Here is a 10,952-nt window from a genome sequence, read left to right as displayed (position 1 = left end):
TGGTAGTAATGAATGCCAAGATGTGAGGCAAGAATAACACTGGCAGTGCTAGTTAAGGTTAAGTGTCAACTTAACTGGGCCACAGTTCTCAGTAGTTTGGCAGGTATGTAATGATGTAATTAGGCAGTTATATAATGGTTAAATTTGGCAGTTGTATAGTGATGCACTTTAGCAGTTATGCAATAATGTAGTCACCCTTCATTTTGTGATCTGATATAGTCATCCTACATTTTCACATAATGCTCATTTTCCCATAATGAGCTTGTGGTGGTTAAGTTTATATATCAAGTTGGCTGAGCCTGGTTGTGTGGCTGGGCACCTAGTGGTAGTTATTTCCCATGATGAGACTGGCAATCAACTCCATGGTGGGATCTGCTACAAGCAGCTGAGTAGCTGCTTTAGGAATGTGGTCTGCTTTCCATATATAAGAAGCAATTTTGGAAATGGTCTTTAGCTTATGGCATACTTGAACCCTGCATGTAGTCATGTCATTGTTCAGCAGTCTGCTATGCTCTGCTGATCTTAGGACATTTAATGGACTTGAATTAATGGCCTGCCATGTGGTTTGGTAATATCGGGACTGTGCCTTATTATTTGTCAACCTTGGGCTTGTCAGCCTCAGCAGCCAGCAGCAGAATGAAGAAAAGCCTCTAGTTTCAGTGGGCTGGGAGCAGGAGGCAGAGCTGAAGCCCAAAGTTGAGGGGCTTTCACCCAGCCCCTAGAGCCTGGCACTTTGAACTCAGACTTGAAGCCTCCAAACTGTGAGAGAATAAACACCTCTTTGTCAAAGTCATCCCATTTGTGGTATATTCCCGTCAGAGTAGCACTAGGTAACCAGAACGGACCTGGTCTTCGAAAGATACCCATGGCCAAAAGTGAAGAGTGGGTGTAGTGTTTTTGAGTGTATAACTACATATTCATTTTTATTGGTTTTGGTAGTTATTACACTATAAATAAATATCTTAACCTACTTTTTAGAGGGACTATTTTATTTATTTGAGTAAAATTAAAGAAACTTACCTAATTTTATATCCCTTTAACACTTCTGGGAGCTCTAGTGGCATAGTGCCTAAGCCATTTGATGTTAACCAGAAGGCTGGCCATTCAAACTCAAAAGCCACTCCTCGAAAGGAAGGTTGAGTAATCTATTTCCGTAGAAATACTGTCTCAGAAATTCAAGGAGGGGTTGCTATGTGTAGGATCCGTCTGGCAATGAGTTTGGGTTTTTTTGTTTTGTTTTGTTTTGTTTTGTTGAAGAAAGGAAAATGGAAGAAACCTCTCTCTTCTTCTTAGAGATTTGATTTTGAAAATGTCTAGATTTCATCTAATGTTTAAATAAGCCTCTTGCCAATTTTACAACCTAAGAAGTTTCCTTAAGGATCTGGGAGTCATCTCTTTGAAATGTAATAAATCAAGGAAGATAGCATCCCTATCTCCAGGTTTCTGGGAGGATAGAAATGAAACTTCAACTGACACTTGGCTCCAAGTTGAAAACCTACCTCTGATCATAAAGATATGAGAAATTTCTTTCTTTCCTTCGATAAAAGCAATTAGCAAACACAGGTGGCTATCCTAATTACTAGGTGAACTATGTATGACAAATGAAACTGTCAAGTCCTCTTATTTGAAAACTAGTTATCATTTATCTTGAGAACATGTATGAAATGGGTTACACCTGTTTGGTTATATGAAAGGATAAAATGTCTTCAAGTATCAGCAATCTCTTTAGTGGACTGACTCTGATGTCTATCACATTCTTGTTTAATGCATATTCAGTAACAAAACTTTTTTCAATTTTTTTCTTTTGTCTTCTATTTTCATAGAGAGTTTCCTGAGTTAGCATCATATTTTATTTTAAATTATACTTCCCCAAGAATATGCAGGTGTAGAATTGTGGGAATTTGAGTTATTCAATGGACAATTTCTTAACTGAGGTTGATCACAGCAAAGGTCTGTCTTCTAGTATCAGCTCTCATAGTTCAAACAAGTGTCATATTTTTGGTCTATTAAGTGACACTTTTTTGTCTTTTTGTGCTTTTGATGGCTTAGTTGTTAAAGATGGCCCCTAAACATAATGCTAAGGAACTCTCTAATGTTCCTAAGTGCAAGAAAGTATATTTTTAAATGTAGAACTCAATAATATAGAAAACAATCAATAAAACTAAAAACTTTTAAAATTATCAATAAAATTGATGAGTCTCTAACCAGACTGATCAGAAAATAGAGAGAGAACAAAATACCAAAGTCCAAAAACAGATAGTATCACTACAGATCTTTCAGATATGGAAAAGATAAAAGGAAATATCATGAATAACTTTGTGACAATAAATTTACCAACTTAGATAGAATAGGCAAATTTCTTGAAAAGATACTAGTTTATCAATACTGACATGAGAAGAAAATGAATATTGGAAACTTATGCCTGAAGCTATTTGAAACCCTCTGAATTGTAGTTGACAATATATTTGCAGCTGAAAGACTTTCCCACAAAGAAAACATAGCTTCACTGGCAATTGTATCAAGCATTTGATGTAAAAACAATGCCAATATTATACACATTCTTACGCAAAAGAGGAAGAAGCACACCTGAACTTACTTTATGAGGCCAGAATTACTTTACTGTCATACCAAAAACAGAAATATAAAAAATGGAAACTATATACTAAATCCTCATGACCATAGAAAGAAAAACTACTAACAAAATTTTTAGAAAATTGAATCACACAAGTTCTAAAGAGAACAATACAATATTATTAAATAGAGTTAATCCAAAAATTTTATGTAAGTTAACCTTTGAAAATTTAAAACATTTGACAATCAATCAATAAAACTCACCATATTAACACAATTAAAAAAAAAAAAAAAGGCATCTCGTTACTTCTCTAAGACTCAGCTTCTCCCATGGAATAAATGGAGCTAACACTTTCCTAAAAAAAAATTTTAAAAGATTAAAATCAAATAAATAAAATGGTATGGAAAATTGTTTCTAATATAGTAAAGTAATGTAGCAATATAAAGAAATATTGTATTTTATTATAATGGAGTATAGTTTACAAACATTGAGACAATATGAGCAATATTTAAGAATATAGGTCTTGGATTAGTACTACGTAGTTCACAACCTGGCTTTAGTACATACTAGCTAAGTAACTGTAGGCAAGTAGCTTAGCCTTTTTCTCAGTTTCTTCATATGTGAAATGGAGATAGCATTGTGTTGTTATTTGCCATCAAGTCGGACTCGACTCATAGTGATCCCTCCTTGGATTTCCAAGGCAGTATCACTATGCAAGTAGATTGCCCCATCTTCCTTCTGAGGAATGACTGGTGGGTTTGAACTACCAGCCTTCTGGTTAGCAGTCAAGTGCCTTAGGCACTAGGTTACTGGAGCTCCTGGAGATAGCATAGGGCTACTATAATGATTAAATGGGTTACTTTATAAACCACATAAGAAGTATGTGGCACATATAAATAGATTGAGAGAATTGTGGGCTTTAAAATTAGAAATGTAGATTGAAACTTTGAGAGAAAGATGTATTTATCACTGAGTCAATGACAACTCATTAGGAGATTTTGATGGAAGAGAATAACATTAACAAATAGATGGTATGGAACAGTATACAAAAATACACTCTGTTGTGGGATAATGTTATGGGGAGTGGTGAGAGTGTGGGGGACATTTAGGGAACTATAGTTTAGACACAAGGAGATTGAAGTCCATTCAGTGTAATGAAGTGGGGAGGTAGATAAGGAGAGAAGCAGAAGAAGAGGAGCGTGAACGCAAAAGCAATAAAAGGCAGAAGTCTTTGCATCACAGAAGTAAGGCCAATATGTTATAATTCACTCCAAAGACTTGAGTCAGACCATTGACAATAACTGGTTCCAGAACATTACTATATTGTTTCTGATTTGCTCAAATTAAAATTTTCCATCATATCAGGTGACAGTTCAGTGAAATTCAAAACAAAAAAAAGAAGCAGTTTCTAAGTCAAAAAGACACTTTGTTAAATTCTAGCATCTCCTACTGGGTAATATTGAGCAACTAACAGACCCTCTTTTCTTCAATTGTAAAATGAGGCTAATAACAATTACTTCATTGGGTTTTTTTTGTGAAAATTATATGAGGTGTTATGTAAATGTTGACACAAGTTCATTACACAAGGGAACTACTCAATAATCTCTCATTTCTAACCCCATCTCTCAAATCTATGAAACCATACCAAAATTGTAGTATATGGCAGAATGTGATAGATGAGAAGGCCAAACCAGGGACTTTGATAAACTGGATGCTAATCTTCTGATAAGCACCCTATGGTCCACTGATTTTTTCCTTTATTTGGTTAACATCTAAGTCAAGCTATGGCTCTTTGGTTGATAACCTTGCTAAACTACATTGAATGATTAACCACATTTGGCCTTAATTAATAATATGTATTTGAATTGGTTTCATTAGAAGTCTCCCAAAACATGTTGATTCAAAGATAGAAGTTCTAATTAAAATCATGTACTGATTTAGATCACAAATTAGTTATTTCTCCCATATATCTCCAACTTAAAAAAAAAAAAAAAAAAAAAAACTACCTTTCACATTGGGATGATTTCTTTTTTGACTTCTAATTGTGACTTGGGTGAAAGTTTACAAAGCAAATTAGTTTTGCATTCCACAATTCATACACATTTTGTTTTGTGACATTGAGTACATTCCCTACAAGAGTGTTACAGAACTCTTCCGACTTCTTCCCTGTAGTTACTCTTTCCATTCACCTCTTGTTTCTATCAAATGCTGCCCATTTGATCTTGTTTGATTGATTGTTCTAAGGAGTGTCTACTTCTCTGATGTTATTGTTCACTTTATTGTCTATTGTTTGGCTAAAAGATGGGCAACAGCAGGCATACAAGGTATCTAAAGATGGGCAATTCAATTGCAGGCATACAAGGTATCTAAGGGACATAAGTTAATGTAACACTGAAAGCTATCCAATGGCAATTCAAATAACAAGGTCAACATGGTAGACAGGTTTCAGCAGAGCTTCCAGAAAAACAGACTAGGAAATGGATGTGGCCAGGTCTACTTCTGAAAAAAATGGTCACTGAAAACCTTATGAATAGCAGGGAAATACTGTTTGATATAGTGCTGAAAGACGAGCCCTTCACATTATAAGGTACTCAAAATACAACTGGGGAAGAGCCACCCTTAAAGTAGAGTAGATTTTAATGAGATGGATAAAGTAACACTTTAGAGGCTGTCATGGACTCATGTGGCATGACTCAAAATAAGAAGAAATTGCTGCAAATATCCATTGATAATCAGAACACGGAATGCACGAGTATGAATCTCAGAAAATTGCAAGGTGTAAAAAATGAACTGGAACACATAAAGATTGATATCCTAGGCATTAGTGAGCTGAAATGGACTAGTACTGGTCATTTTGAATCAGACAGACAGATGACCATCTGTCTGTCTGATTCAAAATACTGTGCTGGAAATGATACTAAAGAGGAATGACATTGCATCCACCATCAAAAAGAACATTTCAAGAACTATTCTGAAATATAATACTGTCAATGATAAAATAATATCCATACACCTACAAGGAAGACCAGTTAATACTACTTTTATTCAAATTTACCCACCAACTGCTAAAGCCAAAGATGAAGAAATTGGAGATTTTTCACCAATTTCCACAGCCTGAAGTTGGCCAAACATGTAATGAAGATACATTGATCATTACTTATGGTTGGAATGAGAAAGTTGGAAACAAAGAAGTAGAATTGGTATTTGGAGAAAAGGCCTTGGTGATAGAAATGACACAAGAGACCATACAATAGAATTTTGCAAGACCAACAACTTATTCATTGCAAATATCTTTTTCAACAACAAAAATGGTGACTATAAACATGGACCTCACAAGATGGAATAAAAAGGAATCAAATAGACTACATTTGTGGAAAGAAATGATGGAGAATCTCAATACCATCAATCAGAACAAGGCTAGGGACCAATTGTGGAACAGACCATCAATTGCTCCTATGCAAGTTGAAGTTGAAGTTTAAGAAAATCAAAACAAGTCCATGAGAGCCAAGATATTGTGTTTATATCCCACCTTAATTTAGGCACCATCTAAAGAATAAATTTGATGCATTTAATGCCAATGACTGAAGACCAGACAAGTTGTAGAAAGACATCAAGGACATCATACATGAAGAAAGCAAAAGGTTGTTTTAAAAACAGGAAAGAAAGAAAATATCAAGATGGATGTCAGAAGAGACTCTGAAACTTGCTTTTGAATGTGGAGTAGCTAAAGTGAATGGAAGACATGATGATGTAAAACAGCTGAACAGAAGATTTGAAAGGGTAGCCAGAGAGAACAAAGTAAAGTATAATGAAATGTGCAAAGATCCTAGAGCTGGAAAATCTAAGGGTAAGAAAATTTCTCAAGCTGAAAGAACTGAAAAAGAAAAAAATCAAGCCTTAAATTGCTATATTGAAAGATTCTATGGACAAAATATTGAAAGATGCAACAAGTATAAAAAGAAGATGGAGGGTATGCAAAGAGGCATTGTACCAAAAAGAATTAGTCAATGTACCAAAAAGAATTGGTCAATGTTCCATCATTTTAGGAGACAGCATATGATCAAAAACCAGTGGCACTGAAGGAAGAAATCCAAGATGTAGCACCAAATGAATTGGTGAAATAAAAAGCTCCAAGAACTGAAGAATAAGATGATTCAAGAAACAGATGAAGTGCTGGAAGTGCTGACTTGTTTATGCCAAGATATTGGAAAAATACCTAGGCAACCAGATGGGCAACAAACTGGAAGAGATCCATATTTGTGCCTATTCCAAAGAAATGTGACCCAACAGAATACAGAAATTATCAAACAATACCCTTAAAATCATAAACAAATAAAATTTTCCTGAAGATAATTCAAAAATATTTGCAGCAATGCATCAACAGGGAAGTGCCAGAAATTCAAGCTGTATTCTAAAAAGGGTATGCAAAGAGTGATAATATTGCTGATGTCAGATGGACCTTGGATGAAAGCAAAGAATACCAGAAAGATGTTTACTTGTGTCTTATTGACTATGCAAAGACATTTGATTGTGTGGATCATAACAAATTATGGATAACATTAAGAAGAATGGGAATTCCAGAACTCTTAATTGTGCTCATGAGGAATATGTACATAGACCAAGAAGCAGTCCTTCAAACAGAACAAGTGGATACTGCATGGTTTAAAATCAGGAAATGTATGTGTCAGGATATTATCCTTTCACCTTACTTATCCAATCCAGTTATCCAGGTAAGCTGACTGGAAGAGATCCATATTTGTACCCATTCCAAAGAGAGGTGATCCCACAGAATGTGGAAATTATTAGACAATATCATTGATATCACTCACAAGTAAAATCTTACTGGAGATAATTCAAAAATGGTTGCAGCAGTATATTGACAGAGAACTTCCAGAAATGCAAGCTGGATTCAGAAGAGGATGTGGAATGAGGGATATCATTGCTGATGTCAGATGGATCTTGGATGAAAGCAAAGAATACCAGAAAGATGTTTACTTGTGTTTTATTGACTATGCAAAGACATTTGATTGTGTGGATCATAACAAATTATGGATAACATTAAGAAGAATGGGAATTCCAGAACACTTGATTGTACTTATGAGGAACCCATACATAGACCAGGAGGCTGTCATTTGAACAGAACAAGGGAATACTGCCTGGTTTAAAATCAGGAAGAGAGTGCATCAGGGTTGTATCCTTTCACCATACTTATTCAATCTGTATGCTGAGCAAATAATCCAAGAAGCTGGACTATATGAAGAAGAACATGGCATCAGGTTTGGAGGAAGTCTCATTAACAACCTGCAATATGCAGACAACACAACTTTCCTTTCTGAAAGTGAGGATGACTTGGAGCACTTACTGATGATGATTAAAGACTACAGTCTGCAGTATTGATTACACATCAATAAAAAAAAAAAAAATCCTCACAACTGGGCCAATAAGCAGCATCAAGATAAATGGAGAAAAGATTAAAGTTGTCAAAGACACTTCATATTGCTTCATTCTACAATCAATGTTGATGGAAGAAGCAGTCAAGACATCAAAAGATGTATTGCATTGGGCAAATCTGTTGTAAAAGACCTCTTTGAAGTGCTGAACAGCAAAGATGTCTCCTTAAAGACTAAGATGCACTTGATCCAAACCATGGTATTTTCAATTGCCTCATATGCATGTAAGAGCTGAATGGTGAATAATAAAGACTGAAGAAGAGTTGATGCTTTTGAGTTATTGTGTTGGTGAAGAATGTTGAAAGTAGCATGGACTGCTAAAAGTACTAACAAATCTGTCCTGGATGAAGTGCAGCCAGAGTGCCTCTTGGAAGCAAGAATGACCAGACTTTGTCTCATCGGCTTTGGTCATGTTGTCAGAAGAGACTGTTCCCTGGAGAAGGATGTCATGGTTGGTAAAGTGGAGGGTCAATGATAAAGGGGAAGGCTCTCAACAAGATGAATTGACATAGTGACTGCAGTGATGGGCTCAGATATAGTAGGGATTGTGGGCCAGGCATGGGACTGTGTGGTGGTTTGTTCTGTTGTGTATAAGATTGCTATGAGTTGGAGACAACTCAACAGCACATAATAACAACATCAACATGCTGAGCAAATTCAAGAAGCTGGACAGTATGAAGAGGAACATGGTATCAGGATTGGAGGAAGACTCCTGAACAACCTGTGATATGCAGATGACACAACTTCGCCTCCTGAAAGTGAAGAAGAAGCACTTACTGATGAAGATGAGAGACTATTGTATGGATTATACCTCAGCATAGAGAAAATCCTCAAGACTGATCTAACAATCAACATCATGATAAGTGGAGAAAAGATTGAAATTGTGAAGAATTTCATTTTACTTGAATCCACAATCAATGTCCATGGAAGCAGCTATCAAGAAATCAAATGTTCTGTATTGGGCAAATCTTCTGCAAAAGACCTCTTGAAAGTGTTTAAGAGCAAAGGGATCACTTTGAAGGCTAAGGTGCCCCTGACTCAACCCATGATATTTTCAATAGCCTCACATGCATGATCTCCATTGAGTTTCCAAGACTGTAAATCTTTACAAAAGCATACTGCCTCTTCTTTCTTCTACAGAGTAGTTGGTGGGTTTAAACAACCAACCTTTGCTTAGAGCCACATGTCTTTGCTACTATTCTACCAGAGCTCCTTAGTTTTGTTTATTTGTTTGTTTGTTTTTATCATATGAATTTGAAATCTGAACAATGAATAAGGAAGACTGAGGAAGAATTGATGCATTTGAATTGTGGTGTTGTCAAAGAATATTGAATGTTCAATGGACTGCTCGATGGCTGAATAAATCTGACTTGGAAGAACTACAGCCAGAATGCTCCTTAGTAGTATGAATGGCCATACTTCGTCTTATACTTTGGTCATGTCAGTAGGGACCAGTGCCTAGAGAAGGATGTCATGCTAGGTAAACTAGAGGGTCAGCAAGAAAAAAAAAAGGGGGGGGGAGACTTTCAATGAGATGAAGTGACACAGTGGCTGCCATGATGGGTTCAATCATGGCAATGACTGTGAGGATGGCACAAGACTGAGTAGTGTTTCATTCAGTTGTACATAGTGTCATGATGAGTCAGAATCAACCAGTTGGCACCTAACAACAACAACAACAATAGGTCATACTCTCAGGTGTTCCACCACTCACTAACAGACCCATTAGGCTTGTCTTTTTATATTTTGAGTTTTGTTCTACACTCTTCTCCCATTCTATCCAAACTTTCCTATTGTAATCCCTTTCAGAACAGTGGTAGCTGGGCACTGTCCAGTTCTTCTTGCCTCAGGGTCAGGGAGGCTGGTTGGTGTGCTCCTTTTGTCCTTTAGACTCATTGTTCCCATGTGTCTTTGATTTTCTTCACTCTTCTTCGGTCCAGACAGGAGAGACCAAACATTGCACCTTAGATGACTGCTCATAAGCTTTTAATATCTCAGTTGCTACTCACCAAGGTATGATGTAGACCATTGCCTTTGTGCATTATGTTGTGCCAATTGACCTTGATGTCCCTTGAGACTATGTTCCTGACCTCCCAGGCCCAGGGACTCATTCCCTCAAGGTGTTTAATTATGAGTAAGAAGTTTTCATTACTTCGCTCCCTGAATATTCTACTATATTCATGGATATATTTCCAGGACAATTAAATACATATTGAAAAATCTCCTCTGTCAAATCTATCTATATTCTTGGATATGGTGCCATTCACCTTCCCAATCCTATTCAGTTTGTGTGTCTATGTAACCACTCATAGATTATTTCTATCACTGTTATTGCAGGATTGTTTATGTAATACCCATTACCTTTATTGCCTTTAACTTTTATATTCCTCCCCGTGTCTTCCTTTGCCTTGATCATTTTGTGCGTACCTCCCCCTTATCATATATTGTCTTTCCCTTCACCCAAGTTAACATATGTCTAACTTTAGTTAGTGATTTACTTTCACCTTCCCTCACAACCCTAGTAACCTTCAAAGAATTTTTTCTCTGTGTAAACATATTCTTGACTTTCTATAGTGGTGGTCTCATACAATATTTGTCATTTTGGGAGTGACTGTAGTGGTGTAATGCCAAAGGCATTTGACTGCTAACCAGAAGGCTGGCAGTTCAAATCCACCAGCAGCCACTCCTTGGAAGGAAGATTGGGCAATCTACTTCCATAGAGATGCTGCCTCAGAAACCCAAGGAGGGGTCGCTATGGGTTGGACCAGACTCAATGGCAGTGAGTTTGGTTTAGTTTTTTTTTTTTTTAATTTAATTCAGCATAACGTATTCCAGGTTCATCCACGTTATGAGATGTTTTTCAGATTCATCATTATTCTTTAACATGTTATAATATTCCAGTGTGTGTATGTATCATAGTTTGTTTATGC

Source organism: Orycteropus afer, unplaced genomic scaffold, assembly GCF_000298275.1.
Source record: "Orycteropus afer afer isolate SDZICR_OR568_19922 unplaced genomic scaffold, OryAfe1.0 scaffold00025, whole genome shotgun sequence".
Classification (NCBI taxonomy): domain Eukaryota; kingdom Metazoa; phylum Chordata; class Mammalia; order Tubulidentata; family Orycteropodidae; genus Orycteropus; species Orycteropus afer.
Note: the sequence above shows the minus strand (reverse complement) of the source record.